General features: G+C 42.0%; 1 pseudogene; it reads left to right on the forward strand.

Annotated features, from left to right (window-relative positions):
- LOC115125313 (testis-expressed protein 2-like) overlaps positions 1 to 17,018 on the forward strand; it is a 52,044-nt pseudogene that overhangs the window by 22,815 nt on the left and 12,211 nt on the right.

Raw genomic sequence — 17,018 nt, forward strand, 5'->3', positions numbered from 1 at the left:
TGCAGCTTCTATTGAGTTAGCAAGCTGAGCACATGTTGCTGATAGCATCTACAAGATAAACAGCTGATACATGGCTGGCTTTTCCCCAGTGGGACTCGGAGAGAGTAGGGAGCATCTACAAGGCTGCGTCCCACATGGCACCCTATTCCCTATGTATTGCACTACTTTTGACCCAGGCCCATAGGGTTCTTGGTTAAAAGTAGGGCACCATATAGGGATTAGGTTGCCATTTGGGACGCAAACCAATTCTCCATATCGCGTCTCTGTTTGTCGTTAAAGTTCAGGAATAAAACCTGATGGCTGCTCACTTTATCAGATAGGACAGGAAGCCATTCAGTATGTCTGTAGATATCCATCTTCTTCCCTCTCTTGAATGGCTAAACAGCATGGTTGCCAAGGTAACAATTCTCCTCCCTCCATGAATCCTATTATCCACACCAGTACTTTTCAGTAGGCTTGGGTTATTACACCATTAAACATTACACTGGCTTAAATATTGGGATGTACAACCTCTCCTGAATGCTCCTGCAGGATTCACAATGGTGGCTTCCTAGTGGGATAGAGAAACATTGGCTGGATAAGAAACACATCAAAGTCCGGTGTGGCACAGCATGGTGCTTGCAACACCAGGGTTGTGGGTTTGATTCCCATGGGGGACCAGTATGAAAATGTATGCACTCACTACTGTAATAAGACTCTGGATAAAAGTGTCTGCTAAATGACGAATGTAACATCCTCATTGGGTCCAACAACATACTGAGGCTATATAGCGTTCCCTCCAGCTGCATTGGGGTTTGCCCTGAAACAACCTCACAGATTAAATGGTCTGTTGATTTGTCAAACGTTCTCCTTTTAACCCAGTCAATGTGCTGGAAACTGAAGCAGAGGAGACACACTTAGCGGTTGGCTAGCGGTTATGTAACCGTGTGTTTGTGTGTACTTGTGCGTGTGTGTTTGAACCCGTGTGGGCACATGAGCTCAATATCCTCAGGCTACAGCTGTACTGGAGAGAGGCTCTCTGGTCACGTGGAACACACCAACATAGCACCTGTGGAACCACAGAATATAGCCAGCTAAAGGAGGGGTCACACGGGTCAGCTCTCACACACAGTCACGCTATGATGTCATCATGCCCATGATGTAACTCATGATGTAACGTCTCCCCGTCTCTGAAGAGAACTGAACAGACCGTTGTTGTTGTTTAGATGAAGCCATGTTGTGATAATATCTCCACATATCAACATGATGTAACGTCTCCTCGTCTCTGAAGAGAACTGAACAGACCGTTGTTGTTGTTTAGATGAAGCCATGTTGTGATAATATCTCCACATATCAACATGATGTAACGCCTCGTCTCTGAAGAGAACTGAACAGACCGTTGTTGTTGTTTAGATGAAGCCATGTTGTGATAATATCTCCACATATCATGATGTAACGTCTCCTCGAGGCTGGAAGAGAACTGAACAGACCGTTGTTGTTTTTAGATGAAGCCATGTTGTGATAATATCTCCACATATCAACATGATGTAACGTCTCCTCGTCTCTGAAGAGAACTGAACAGACCGTTGTTGTTGTTTAGATGAAGCCATGTTGTGATAATATCTCCACATATCAACATGATGTAACGTCTCCTCGTCTCTGAAGAGAACTGAACAGACCGTTGTTGTTGTTTAGATGAAGCCATGTTGTGATAATATCTCCACATATCAACATGATGTAACGTCTCCTCGTCTCTGAAGAGAACTGAACAGACCGTTGTTGTTGTTTAGATGAAGCCATGTTGTGATAATATCTCCACATATCAACATGATGTAACGTCTCCTCGTCCTGAAGAGAACTGAACAGACCGTTGTTGTTGTTTAGATGAAGCCATGTTGTGATAATATCTCCCATATCAACATGATGTAACGTCCCGCCTGAAGAGAACTGAACAGACCGTTGTTGTTGTTTAGATGAAGCCATGTTGTGATAATATCTCCACATATCAACATGATGTAACGTCTCCTCGTCTCTGAAGAGAACTGAACAGACCGTTGTTGTTGTTTAGATGAAGCCATGTTGTGATAATATCTCCACATATCAACATGATGTAACGTCTCCTCGTCTCTGAAGAGAACTGAACAGACCGTTGTTGTTGTTTAGATGAAGCCATGTTGTGATAATATCTCCACATATCAACATGATGTAACGTCTCCTCGTCTCTGAAGAGAACTGAACAGACCGTTGTTGTTGTTTAGATGAAGCCATGTTGTGATAATATCTCCACATATCAACATGATGTAACGTCTCCGGTCTCTGAAGAGAACTGAACAGAGTTGTTGTTGTTTAGATGAAGCCATGTTGTGATAATATCTCCACATATCAACATGATGTAACGTCTCCTCGTCTCTGAAGAGAACTGAACAGACCGTTGTTGTTGTTTAGATGAAGCCATGTTGTGATAATATCTCCACATATCAACATGATGTAACGTCTCCTCGTCTCTGAAGAGAACTGAACAGACCGTTGTTGTTGTTTAGATGAAGCCATGTTGTGATAATATCTCCACATATCAACATGATGAACGTCTCCTCGTCCAAGAGAACTGAAAGACCGTTGTTGTTGTTTAGATGAAGCCATGTTGTGATAATATCTCCACATATCAACATGATGTAACCTCCTCTCTCTGAAGAGAACTGAACAGACCGTTGTTGTTGTTTAGATGAAGCCATGTTGTGATAATATCTCCACATATCAACATGATGTTCTTGTCTCTGAAGAGAACTGAACAGACCGTTGTTGTTGTTTAGATGAAGCCATGTTGTGATAATATCTCCACATATCAACATGATGTAACGTCTCCTCGTCTCTGATAGAGAACTGAACAGACCGTTGTTGTTGTTTAGATGAAGCCATGTTGTGATAATATCTCCACATATCAACATGATGTAACGTCTCCTCGTCTCTGAAGAGAACTGAACAGACCGTTGTTGTTGTTTAGATGAAGCCATGTTGTGATAATATCTCCACATATCAACATGATGTAACGTCTGTCACTCTGAAGAGAACTGAACAGACCGTTGTTGTTGTTTAGATGAAGCCATGTTGTGATAATATCTCCACATATCAACATGATGTAACGTCTCCTCGTCTCTGAAGAGAACTGAACAGACTGTTGTTGTTGTTTAGATGAAGCCATGTTGTGATAATATCTCCACATATCAACATGAGTCTCTGAAGAGAACTAAACAGACCGTTGTTGTTGTTTGATGAAGCCATGGTGATAATATCTCCACATATCAACATGATGTAACGTCTCTGAAGCCGTGATAATATCTCCACATATCAACCAGTACTTTCTCTGAAGAGAACTGAACAGACCGTTGTTGTTGTTTAGATGAAGCCATGTTGTGATAATATCTCCACATATCAACATGATGTAACGTCTCCTCGTCTCTGAAGAGAACTGAACAGACCGTTGTTGTTGTTTAGATGAAGCCATGTTGTGATAATATCTCCACATATCAACATGATGTAACGTCTCCTCGCCTCTGAAGAGAACTGAACAGACCGTTGTTGTTGTTTAGATGAAGCCATGTTGTGATAATATCTCCACATATCAACATGATGTAACGTCTCCTCTCTCTGAAGAGAACTGAACAGACCGTTGTTGTTGTTTAGATGAAGCCATGTTGTGATAATATCTCCACATATCAACATGATGTAACGCCTCCTCGTCTCTGAAGAGAACTGAACAGACCGTTGTTGTTGTTTAGATGAAGCCATGTTGTGATAATATCTCCACATATCAACATGATGTAACGTCTCCTCGTCTCTGAAGAGAACTGAACAGACCGTTGTTGTTGTTTAGATGAAGCCATGTTGTGATAATATCTCCACATATCAACATGATGTAACGTCTCCTCGTCTCTGAAGAGAACTGAACAGACCGTTGTTGTTGTTTAGATGAAGCCATGTTGTGATAATATCTCCACATATCAACATGATGTAACGTCTCCTCGTCTCTGAAGAGAACTGAACAGACCGTTGTTGTTGTTTAGATGAAGCCATGTTGTGATAATATCTCCACATATCAACATGATGTAACGCACTCGTCTCTGAAGAGAACTGAACAGACCGTTGTTGTTGTTTAGATGAAGCCATGTTGTGATAATATCTCCACATATCAACATGATGTAACATCCTCATTGAAGAGTCCAACAACAGACCTGTTGTTGTTTAGATGAAGCCATGTTGTGATAATATCTCCACATATCAACATGATGTAACGTCTTCGTCTCTGAAGAGAACTGAACAGACCGTTGTTGTTGTTTAGATGAAGCCATGTTGTGATAATATCTCCACATATCAACATGATGTCAACGTCTCCTGTCTCTGAAGAGAACTGAACAGAGTTGTTGTTTAGATGAAGCCATGTTGTGATAATATCTCCACATATCAACATGATGTAACGTCTCCTCGTCTCTGAAGAGAACTGAACAGACCGTTGTTGTTGTTTAGATGAAGCCATGTTGTGATAATATCTCCACATATCAACATGATGTAACGTCTCCTGTCTCTGAAGAGAACTGAACAGACCGTTGTTGTTGTTTAGATGAAGCCATGTTGTGATAATATCTCCACATATCAACATGATGTAACCTCCTCGTCTCTGAAGAGAACTGAACAGACCGTTGTTGTTGTTTAGATGAAGCCATGTTGTGATAATATCTCCACATATCAACATGATGTAATCCTCTCTCTGAAGAGAACTCACATGTTGTTGTTTAGATGAAGCCATGTTGTGATAATATCTCCACATATCAACATGATGTAACGTCTCCTCGTCTCTGAAGAGAACTGAACAGACCGTTGTTGTTGTTTAGATGAAGCCATGTTGTGATAATATCTCCACATATCAACATGATGTAACGTCTCCTCGTCTCTGAAGAGAACTGAACAGACCGTTGTTGTTGTTTAGATGAAGCCATGTTGTGATAATATCTCCACATATCAACATGATGTAACGTCTCCTCGTCTCTGAAGAGAACTGAACAGACCGTTGTTGTTGTTTAGATGAAGCCATGTTGTGATAATATCTCCACATATCAACATGATGTAACGTCTCCTCGTCTCTGAAGAGAACTGAACAGACCGTTGTTGTTGTTTAGATGAAGCCATGTTGTGATAATATCTCCACATATCAACATGATGTAACGTCTCCTCGTCTCTGAAGAGAACTGAACAGACCGTTGTTGTTGTTTAGATGAAGCCATGTTGTGATAATATCTCCACATATCAACATGATGTAACGTCTCCTCGTCTCTGAAGAGAACTGAACAGACCGTTGTTGTTGTTTAGATGAAGCCATGTTGTGATAATATCTCCACATATCAACATGATGTAACGTCTCCTCGTCTCTGAAGAGAACTGAACAGACCGTTGTTGTTGTTTAGATGAAGCCATGTTGTGATAATATCTCCACATATCAACATGATGTAACGTCTCCTCGTCTCTGAAGAGAACTGAACAGACCGTTGTTGTTGTTTAGATGAAGCCATGTTGTGATAATATCTCCACATATCAACATGATGTAACGTCTCCTCGTCTCTGAAGAGAACTGAACAGACCGTTGTTGTTGTTTAGATGAAGCCATGTTGTGATAATATCTCCACATATCAACATGATGTAACGTCTCCTCGTCTCTGAAGAGAACTGAACAGACCGTTGTTGTTGTTTAGATGAAGCCATGTTGTGATAATATCTCCACATATCAACATGATGTAACGTCTCCTCGTCTCTGAAGAGAACTGAACAGACCGTTGTTGTTGTTTAGATGAAGCCATGTTGTGATAATATCTCCACATATCAACATGATGTAACGTCTCCTCGTCTCTGAAGAGAACTGAACAGACCGTTGTTGTTGTTTAGATGAAGCCATGTTGTGATAATATCTCCACATATCAACATGATGTAACGTCTCCTCGTCTCTGAAGAGAACTGAACAGACCGTTGTTGTTGTTTAGATGAAGCCATGTTGTGATAATATCTCCACATATCAACATGATGTAACGTCTCCTCGTCTCTGAAGAGAACTGAACAGACCGTTGTTGTTGTTTAGATGAAGCCATGTTGTGATAATATCTCCACATATCAACATGATGTAACGTCTCCTCGTCTCTGAAGAGAACTGAACAGACCGTTGTTGTTGTTTAGATGAAGCCATGTTGTGATAATATCTCCACATATCAACATGATGTAACGTCTCCTCGTCTCTGAAGAGAACTGAACAGACCGTTGTTGTTGTTTAGATGAAGCCATGTTGTGATAATATCTCCACATATCAACATGATGTAACGTCTCCTCGTCTCTGAAGAGAACTGAACAGACCGTTGTTGTTGTTTAGATGAAGCCATGTTGTGATAATATCTCCACATATCAACATGATGTAACGTCTCCTCGTCTCTGAAGAGAACTGAACAGACCGTTGTTGTTGTTTAGATGAAGCCATGTTGTGATAATATCTCCACATATCAACATGATGTAACGTCTCCTCGTCTCTGAAGAGAACTGAACAGACCGTTGTTGTTGTTTAGATGAAGCCATGTTGTGATAATATCTCCACATATCAACATGATGTAACGTCTCCTCGTCTCTGAAGAGAACTGAACAGACCGTTGTTGTTGTTTAGATGAAGCCATGTTGTGATAATATCTCCACATATCAACATGATGTAACGTCTCCTCGTCTCTGAAGAGAACTGAACAGACCGTTGTTGTTGTTTAGATGAAGCCATGTTGTGATAATATCTCCACATATCAACATGATGTAACGTCTCCTCGTCTCTGAAGAGAACTGAACAGACCGTTGTTGTTGTTTAGATGAAGCCATGTTGTGATAATATCTCCACATATCAACATGATGTAACGTCTCCTCGTCTCTGAAGAGAACTGAACAGACCGTTGTTGTTGTTTAGATGAAGCCATGTTGTGATAATATCTCCACATATCAACATGATGTAACGTCTCCTCGTCTCTGAAGAGAACTGAACAGACCGTTGTTGTTGTTTAGATGAAGCCATGTTGTGATAATATCTCCACATATCAACATGATGTAACGTCTCCTCGTCTCTGAAGAGAACTGAACAGACCGTTGTTGTTGTTTAGATGAAGCCATGTTGTGATAATATCTCCACATATCAACATGATGTAACGTCTCCTCGTCTCTGAAGAGAACTGAACAGACCGTTGTTGTTGTTTAGATGAAGCCATGTTGTGATAATATCTCCACATATCAACATGATGTAACGTCTCCACATATCCTCGTCTCTGAAGAGAACTGAACAGACCGTTGTTGTTGTTTAGATGAAGCCATGTTGTGATAATATCTCCACATATCAACATGATGTAACGTCTCCTCGTCTCTGAAGAGAACTGAACAGACCGTTGTTGTTGTTTAGATGAAGCCATGTTGTGATAATATCTCCACATATCAACATGATGTAACGTCTCTGAAGAGAACTGAACAGACCGTTGTTGTTGTTTAGATGAAGCCATGTTGTGATAATATCTCCACATATCAACATGATGTAACGTCTCCTCGTCTCTGAAGAGAACTGAACAGACCGTTGTTGTTGTTTAGATGAAGCCATGTTGTGATAATATCTCCACATATCAACATGATGTAACGTCTCTCGTCTCTGAAGAGAACTGAACAGACCGTTGTTGTTGTTTAGATCTGAAGAGAACTGAACAGACCGTTGTTGTTGTTTAGATGAAGCCATGTTGTGATAATATCTCCACATATCAACATGATGTAACGTCTCCTCGTCTCTGAAGAGAACTGAACAGACCGTTGTTGTTGTTTAGATGAAGCCATGTTGTGATAATATCTCCACATATCAACATGATGTAACGTCTCCTCGTCTCTGAAGAGAACTGAACAGACCGTTGTTGTTGTTTAGATGAAGCCATGTTGTGATAATATCTCCACATATCAACATGATGTAACGTCTCCTCGTCTCTGAAGAGAACTGAACAGACCGTTGTTGTTGTTTAGATGAAGCCATGTTGTGATAATATCTCCACATATCAACATGATGTAACGTCTCCTCGTCTCTGAAGAGAACTGAACAGACCGTTGTTGTTGTTTAGATGAAGCCATGTTGTGATAATATCTCCACATATCAACATGATGTAACGTCTCTGAAGAGAACTGAACAGACCGTTGTTGTTGTTTAGATGAAGCCATGTTGTGATAATATCTCCACATATCAACATGATGTAACGTCTCCTCGTCTCTGAAGAGAACTGAACAGACCGTTGTTGTTGTTTAGATGAAGCCATGTTGTGATAATATCTCCACATATCAACATGATGTAACGTCTCCTCGTCTCTGAAGAGAACTGAACAGACCGTTGTTGTTGTTTAGATGAAGCCATGTTGTGATAATATCTCCACATATCAACATGATGTAACGTCTCCTCGTCTCTGAAGAGAACTGAACAGACCGTTGTTGTTGTTTAGATGAAGCCATGTTGTGATAATATCTCCACATATCAACATGATGTAACGTCTCCTCGTCTCTGAAGAGAACTGAACAGACCGTTGTTGTTGTTTAGATGAAGCCATGTTGTGATAATATCTCCACATATCAACATGATGTAACGTCTCCTCGTCTCTGAAGAGAACTGAACAGACCGTTGTTGTTGTTTAGATGAAGCCATGTTGTGATAATATCTCCACATATCAACATGATGTAACATGACCGTTGTTGTTGTTTGATGAACGTCTCCTAACGTCTCTGAAGAGAACTGAACAGACCGTTGTTGTTGTTTAGATGAAGCCATGTTGTGATAATATCTCCACATATCAACATGATGTAACGTCTCCTCGTCTCTGAAGAGAACTGAACAGACCGTTGTTGTTGTTTAGATGAAGCCATGTTGTGATAATATCTCCACATATCAACATGATGTAACGTCTCCTCGTCTCTGAAGAGAACTGAACAGACCGTTGTTGTTGTTTAGATGAAGCCATGTTGTGATAATATCTCCACATATCAACATGATGTAACGTCTCCTCGTCTCTGAAGAGAACTGAACAGACCGTTGTTGTTGTTTAGATGAAGCCATGTTGTGATAATATCTCCACATATCAACATGATGTAACGTCTCCTCGTCTCTGAAGAGAACTGAACAGACCGTTGTTGTTGTTTAGATGAAGCCATGTTGTGATAATATCTCCACATATCAACATGATGTAACGTCTCCTCGTCTCTGAAGAGAACTGAACAGACCGTTGTTGTTGTTTAGATGAAGCCATGTTGTGATAATATCTCCACATATCAACATGATGTAACGTCTCCTCGTCTCTGAAGAGAACTGAACAGACCGTTGTTGTTGTTTAGATGAAGCCATGTTGTGATAATATCTCCACATATCAACATGATGTAACGTCTCCTCGTCTCTGAAGAGAACTGAACAGACCGTTGTTGTTGTTTAGATGAAGCCATGTTGTGATAATATCTCCACATATCAACATGATGTAACGTCTCCTCGTCTCTGAAGAGAACTGAACAGACCGTTGTTGTTGTTTAGATGAAGCCATGTTGTGATAATATCTCCACATATCAACATGATGTAACGTCTCCTCGTCTCTGAAGAGAACTGAACAGACCGTTGTTGTTGTTTAGATGAAGCCATGTTGTGATAATATCTCCACATATCAACATGATGTAACGTCTCCTCGTCTCTGAAGAGAACTGAACAGACCGTTGTTGTTGTTTAGATGAAGCCATGTTGTGATAATATCTCCACATATCAACATGATGTAACGTCTCCTCGTCTCTGAAGAGAACTGAACAGACCGTTGTTGTTGTTTAGATGAAGCCATGTTGTGATAATATCTCCACATATCAACATGATGTAACGTCTCCTCGTCTCTGAAGAGAACTGAACAGACCGTTGTTGTTGTTTAGATGAAGCCATGTTGTGATAATATCTCCACATATCAACATGATGTAACGTCTCCTCGTCTCTGAAGAGAACTGAACAGACCGTTGTTGTTGTTTAGATGAAGCCATGTTGTGATAATATCTCCACATATCAACATGATGTAACGTCTCCTCGTCTCTGAAGAGAACTGAACAGACCGTTGTTGTTGTTTAGATGAAGCCATGTTGTGATAATATCTCCACATATCAACATGATGTAACGTCTCCTCGTCTCTGAAGAGAACTGAACAGACCGTTGTTGTTGTTTAGATGAAGCCATGTTGTGATAATATCTCCACATATCAACATGATGTAACGTCTCCTCGTCTCTGAAGAGAACTGAACAGACCGTTGTTGTTGTTTAGATGAAGCCATGTTGTGATAATATCTCCACATATCAACATGATGTAACGTCTCCTCGTCTCTGAAGAGAACTGAACAGACCGTTGTTGTTGTTTAGATGAAGCCATGTTGTGATAATATCTCCACATATCAACATGATGTAACGTCTCCTCGTCTCTGAAGAGAACTGAACAGACCGTTGTTGTTGTTTAGATGAAGCCATGTTGTGATAATATCTCCACATATCAACATGATGTAACGTCTCCTCGTCTCTGAAGAGAACTGAACAGACCGTTGTTGTTGTTTAGATGAAGCCATGTTGTGATAATATCTCCACATATCAACATGATGTAACGTCTCCTCGTCTCTGAAGAGAACTGAACAGACCGTTGTTGTTGTTTAGATGAAGCCATGTTGTGATAATATCTCCACATATCAACATGATGTAACGTCTCCTCGTCTCTGAAGAGAACTGAACAGACCGTTGTTGTTGTTTAGATGAAGCCATGTTGTGATAATATCTCCACATATCAACATGATGTAACGTCTCCTCGTCTCTGAAGAGAACTGAACAGACCGTTGTTGTTGTTTAGATGAAGCCATGTTGTGATAATATCTCCACATATCAACATGATGTAACGTCTCCTCGTCTCTGAAGAGAACTGAACAGACCGTTGTTGTTGTTTAGATGAAGCCATGTTGTGATAATATCTCCACATATCAACATGATGTAACGTCTCCTCGTCTCTGAAGAGAACTGAACAGACCGTTGTTGTTGTTTAGATGAAGCCATGTTGTGATAATATCTCCACATATCAACATGCTCTGGATGATTCTCTCACTATGATGTTAGTATGGACCAGGACTGTCAGCTAAAAGTTGGAGACCGTGTGGTTATGTGGTTGTATTGCAGCCGATCACACTCCCCAATTAGTGTGTGTGTGTGTGTGTGTGTGTGTGTGTGTGTCATTCGTGCATATTATTAGTCTCCATGTTGTTCCATGCGTCGGTCTGAGAGTTAACCGTGTGTATTGTTCCCATTAACAGGGCTGGATGAACCAGATGTCCAGCTATGACCTAGAGATGTACCATGCCACTCTGACCCATTCTGTGTATGTACGTCTGGAGGGCTCCACCCTGCGCCTGTCTAAACCCAACCGCAACATCGCCCGGCGGGCCACGCACAACGAGCCCAAACCTGACGTCACCTACATCAGCCAGAAGATCTACGATCTCACCGACAGCAAGGTTTGTCTGTGTGTCTGTCTGTGGAACGTGTTGTATGGTCGTTTGCGGATGGATGCCCCATTTTGTTTGTGTATGTCTAAGACAGAGAGAGGAAGGGAAAGGGAAATGCAATGTGCAAGTGACGTCGTCCTACGTCATACTTCCGGGTCCTGTCCGCTAATCTCTTGAATGGGCTCGACGTTTATATCATCAAATCCGTGAAAACGCGGTCATTTAAGATACAGTTGAAGTTGGAAGTCATTAAAACTCGTTTTTCAATCACTCCACTAATTTCTTGTTTGACAAACTATAGTTTTGGCAAGTCGTTTAGGACATCTACTTTGTGTATGACACAAGTAATTTTTCCAACAATTGTTTACAGACAGAATATTTCATTTATAATTCATTGTATCACAATTCTAGTGGGTCAGAAGTTTACATACACTAAGCTGACTGCCTTTAAACAGAAAATGATGTCATGGCTTTAGAAGCTTCTGATAGGCTAATGGACATCATTTGAGTCAATTGGAGGTGTACCTGTGGATGTATTTCAAAGCCTACCTTCAAACTCAGTGCCTCTTTGCTTGACGTCATGGGAAAATCAAAAGAAATCAGCCAAGACCTCAGAATAAAAATTGTAGACCTCCACAAGTCTGGTTCATCATTGGGAGCAATTTCCAAGCGCCTGAAGGTACCACGTTCATCTGTACAAACAATAGTACGCAAGTATAAACACTATGGGACCACGCAGCCGTCATACCGCTCAGGAAGGGAACACGTTCTGTCTCCTAGAGATGAACGTACTTTGGTGCGAAAAGTGCAAATCAATCCCAGAACAACAGCAAAGGACCTTGTGAAGATGCTGGAGGAAACAGGTACAAAAGTATCTATATCCACAGTAAAACGAGTCCTATATCAACAGCAAAGAAGAAGCCACTGCTCCAAAACCGCCATAAAAAAATCCAGACTACGGTTTGCAACTGCACATGGGGACAAAGATCGTACTTGTTGGAGAAATGTCCTCTGGTCTGATGAAACAAAAATAGAACTGTTTGGCCAAAATGACCATCGTTATGTTTGGAGGAAAAGTAAGCAGAAGAACACCATCCCAACCGTGAAGCACGGGGGTGGCAGCATCATGTTGTGGGGGTGCTTTGCTGCAGGAGGGACTGGTGCACTTCACAAAATAGATGGCATTTCTGACATTTCACATTCTTAAATAAAGTGGTGATCCTAACTGACCTAAGACAAGGCATTTTTACTAGGATTAAATGTCAGGAATTGTGAAAAACGTGGTTTAAATGTATTTGGCTAAGGTGTATGTAAACTTCCAACTGTATATACAATTATATTTGTGTTTGTGGATGAATGTACCTTTTTAAGTTTGTGTGCTGAAGACCACTGTGATATGTTTTTGCCCATTCAAAACGCAAAACTACAAGGCTACTTCCTGAAAAACTACACGTCACTTTCGTACCATGTATGGTGCACATTTGTGTATGACTGCGTGTGTGTTTGGGCATACAGACATTGAAGTGGGCCTCCGGCAGAAATTATATAAATACCTGTATCTGTCCAGTCAGCCTAATATTTTTAGAACACCCCCAAGAGGTTCATGTAGCGTGTAACATCCAAATGTGTCCCCAGATACACCTGGTGCCCCAGAGCCTGGCCAGGAAGCGCGTGTGGAACAAGAAGTACCCCATCTGTATCGAGCTGGCCAAGCAGGACGACTTCATGTCCAAGGTCCAGGCCCAGGGAGAGAGGCCTGAACCTGAGGAAGAGAAGCCGGCTGGGGTGGGGGAGAAGGGGGAGAAGCTGGAGGGTCCAGGTGGAGCTGGGGGTGGAGAGGAGCCTAGGAAACCCCCAGGGGAGCGAGATCTGATCCTGTTCCTGTTTGGGAGGACGGGTCGGGAGAAAGAAGAATGGTTCAGGAGGATTTTGGTGGCATCCAGACTTAAGTCTGAGGCTAATAAAACGTCCAGTGAGCATCCAGTGGGCGGTGAGGGAACATTCAGATGAACACACAGACAGCTGTACATTTTGGGGACCAACAATTGATTCCCATTCAAAATCCTATTCTCCCTAACCTTAACCCTAACCTTAACCCTAACCTTAACCCTAACCTTAACCTAACCCTAACCCCTAACCCTAACCCTAACCCTAATCCCCTAACCTTAACCCTAACCTTAACCCTAACCCCCTAACCCTAACCTTAACCCTAATTCTAAGAGGATTACAGACAGGGAGACGTTAGCTAGACATGAACGTATGTGAAATAATTTCCAATAGAATTTGAACCCAGGTGTGGTTGTCGTTGCCTAACAGACTGGCCTCACAGATTGGAGGCAGAGAGCAGGAGTAGCAGCCGTGGCAGCCTCATGGATGAGCCCAGTCAGAAGGACCCTTCCCTGGCCGGAGGGGTCAGGCAGAAGATGCTGCTGGACTACAACGTCTACATGGCCAAGTACGTCACCCCCCTGCCCCCGTTGGACAGCCCCCCGGCCAGCAGCCCCTCCCACAGCCCAGAGGGCAGCCCTGGAGCCACCAAGAAGGTAGGGTTGATGGGGGAGACCACAGAGATCTTATTCATTCTATATGTCATTCTATGGAGGGTATCATGTTGACACAGGCTGATCACATAGCCCTGTAGACATGTAGTTAGTGTGGCCATGTAATAGCATGTAACTATACTGAACAATAAACAACTATACTAAGCAACATGCAACAATTTCAAAGAGTTACAGCTCAAATAAGGAAATTAGTCAATTGAAATAAATTCATTAGATCCTAATCTATAGATTTCACGTGACTGGGAATACAGACCAGCAGGGGTTCAAACCTTAGAACCCAGTTCCTACATTTGAATAAAAAATTGATTTTATTTAACAAAACTATGCTACATTTTTATCTCTGGGACCCTCAGGATGACAAATCAGAGCAAGATTACTGAATGTAAGTACATTATTCACCTTCAGAGGTCAATGTATCAAACCAAGTGCCGTGATTGTTTTTTGTTGTTGTGCACTCTCCTCAAACAGTAGCATGGTATTTTGTTACTGTAATAGCTACTGTAAATTGGACAGTGCAGTTAGATTAACAATAATTTAAGCTTTCTGCACATATAACACATGTCTATTTCCTGGAAAGTTTGCTGTTACTTACAACGTCATTCTAGTCACATTAGCGCACATTAGTGAAGTTGTTGGATATTTGGCGGGAACTGGAACACACTACCGTGCACGTCGATCCAGAGCATCCCAAACATGCTCAATGGGTGAAATGAGTATGCAGACCATGGAAGAACTGGAACATTTTCAGCTTCCAGGAATTGTGTACAGAACCTTGCGACATGGGTCTGTGCATTATCATGCTGAAACATAAGGTGATGGTGGCAGATGAATGGCACGACAATAGGCCTCAGGATCTCATCACATTATCTCTGTTCATTCAAATTGCCATCAATAAAATGAAATTGTTTGTTGTCCGTGGCTTATGCCTGCCCATACCATAACCCCACCACCACCACGGGGTACCGCTTGCCCACATGACGCCATACACTGTCTGACATCTGCCCGGTACAGTTGATACCAAGATATATCCGTGAAGAGCACACTTCTCCAACGTGCCAGTGACCATCGAAGGTGAGCATTTGCCCACTGAAGTCGGTGATGTAGTCAGACTGCAGTCAGATCAAGACCCTGGTGAGGGACGACCAGCACGCAGATGAGCTTCCCTGAGACACTTTCTGACAGTTGGTGCAGAAATTCTTTGGTTGTGCAAACCTGGTTGGAGGCTGGTTGGACATACTGCCAAATTCTCTAAAACGACGTTGGTAAAAGAAATTAACATTCAATTCTCTGGCAACAGCTCTGGTGGACATTCCTGCAGTCAGCATGCCAATTGCACGCTCCCTGAAAACTTGAGACATCTGTGGCATTGTGTTGTGTGACAAAACTGCACATTTTAGAGCTGCCTTTTATTGTCCCCATTACAAGGTGCACCTGTGTAATGATCATGCTGTTTATCTTGGCAAAGGAGAAATACTCACTAACAAAGATGTAAACAAATTTGTGCACAACATTTGAGAGAAACAATCTTTCTGTGCATATGGAACATTTCAGCTCATGAAACATAGGACCAACACTTTACATGTTGCATTTATATTTTTGTTCAGTGTACATTCAAACTTTAAGCAATGAGCAAGTATTCTCAATTCGTTTCACATATAATTCTATATACCCTGGACCTGACCTCTAAAATCAGTTGGATATAGAATATATATGTTTACTACCTTTGTCTCACTACCTGCTACTCCCACGTTGTTCCTGTCAGTTACCCAGCAGCCCGTGTGAGCGGCCGGGGCGAGGGGCGATGCCAGAGGCGTGGGTGAACGCCTTGATAGGCCGGGTGTTCTGGGACTTCTTGGGGGAGAAGTACTGGGCTGACATGGTCTCCAAAAAGATCCAGATGAAGCTCAGTAAGATCAGGGTGAGTACTGGCATCCTGTCTCCTCTGCCTCCACATACAGTCAGCGTGTATATTCTTCTTATCTGTCTTTGTCCCAGAGAGCTCTTTGTCGATAGTCCTTTTTTAATTACAAGCGTCTTCTCCTCCCGTCTTCCCCTCACTTACTTCTCAACTCACCAGAGGGAAATGAGATGTAACTCAGAGAAAACACGTGTTAGAAAGGAGACTGTCCTGAGGTGTAAATGTCCTGTGTTTTACAGCTGCCATACTTTATGAATGAGCTGGCTCTTACAGCGCTGGACATGGGCTTCTCCATTCCCAAGATCCTCCATGCCTCCAAGCCCTCTGTGGACCACCAAGGTAGGACACTCTCTCTCTCTCTCTCTCCCTGCTTTCTCTTCTCCCTCTCTATCTTTTCTCCTCTCCCTCCTATCTCCTCTCTTTCCCCCTCCCTTCTGCCTTTTGTTTCAGTCTCCCCATACCCCTGCCTCTATTAACCAGAGGAATTAAACATTTGCCTCACTCTTCCATGCAGAACTGGTTTATCTTGGTGATATTTGTGGGTTTTCAAACATGAACTGTTCGTTTCAAGTCCTGCCACATGTCAATTGGGATTAGGTCTGAACTTTGACTAGGCCATTCCAAAACTTCAAATGTGTTGCTTTTTAGCCATTTTCATGTAGACTTGATTGTGTGTTTTGGATCATTGTCTTGCTGCATGACCCAGCTGCGCTTCAATTCACAGACGGATGGCCTGACATTCTCCTGTAGAATTCTCTGATACAGAGCAGAATTCATGGTACCATCCCAGTACCACCACCATGCTCAACCGTTGGCATAAGGTTCTTACTGTGGAATGCAGTGTTTGGTTTTCTCCAGGTATAATGGGACCCATGTCGTCCAACATGTTATACGTTTGACTCATTTGTCCTTAAAACAATTAAATAAAAGGAATCATCCAGGTGCTTTTTTGACAAACTTGAGTCAACTTTTTGGATGAGATGTGT

This window comes from Oncorhynchus nerka, linkage group LG26 (genome assembly GCF_034236695.1).
Source record: "Oncorhynchus nerka isolate Pitt River linkage group LG26, Oner_Uvic_2.0, whole genome shotgun sequence".
In the NCBI taxonomy this organism is placed as follows: Eukaryota; Metazoa; Chordata; class Actinopteri; order Salmoniformes; family Salmonidae; genus Oncorhynchus; species Oncorhynchus nerka.